Below are 958 nucleotides of genomic sequence, written 5' to 3'. Positions count from 1 at the left end.
CAACTGCAAACAACTTCGGAGCGCGCTCAAAAAACAGAGCTATCCGTCCAGCATAATCACAGACGCCATCAAACGCGCAGAAGAGCTCGATCGTTCAGATCTGCTGAGTGCTAACAAAAGATCCAAAGATAGTTCGCGGACTAACCTAATTTTGACACATGCGGCCTCAGCTCCAAATGTCAGCCATATTTTAAAGAAACATTTCAACATTTTAATACAGAGCGAGCGGCTCAAAGGAATCTTTACAGAACAACCACGCGTGGTTTACCGAAGATCGCGGAACCTTCGTGATCTACTAACCTCATCTAAAACCACGTGTTTACCTCATGAAGGCTGTCATCCCTGCAACAAACCACGTTGCAAAGTGTGCGCGCACATGACGACATCTAAAACGGTTTCAAGCAGCTCCTCCAGCTTTTCATTAAAAATAAATGGTGACTACACATGTGACAGTACCAACGTTGTCTATCTTCTCGAGTGTTCAACATGTAAAGCTCAATACATAGGTCAAACAGAGACAAGCTTCAGAATTCGCTTTAATAATCATCGTGCACACGCCGTAAGCCTCCCCAATCTACCACTGTCGAAGCACGTCAGTACGCCTGGCCACGGTTTCGACAAAATTAGGGCCACCATTATTCAGTCCGGTTTCAAGACAAATCACGATAGGGAAGTGAGGGAATCCTTCTTAATCCACAAATTTAACACCATTCGTTCAGGCATCAATGAAAACGTAGGTAAGCTCACCTGTCTCGCACTCTAACAAAACGGCTTCTTAGATTAGTAAAATGTTTTAAAGTATGTATGTATTAGTCATTTCTGGTTTCTTTGCTTCAGAGCTCTTTTTACATGTCCTGCTGACCACACTGTGTCCCACGTGTTGATGCACAAGGAAAATTTGAAACTTGTATGTTCATGTACCCATCGCATGTCAGTCATGTTAACACAATCTTTTTGA

Source organism: Rhipicephalus sanguineus, unplaced genomic scaffold, assembly GCF_013339695.2.
Source record: "Rhipicephalus sanguineus isolate Rsan-2018 unplaced genomic scaffold, BIME_Rsan_1.4 Seq1139, whole genome shotgun sequence".
NCBI classification, from domain to species: Eukaryota; Metazoa; Arthropoda; class Arachnida; order Ixodida; family Ixodidae; genus Rhipicephalus; species Rhipicephalus sanguineus.
The sequence above is the reverse complement of the archived record's forward strand: the minus strand, read 5'-3'. Positions refer to the sequence as shown.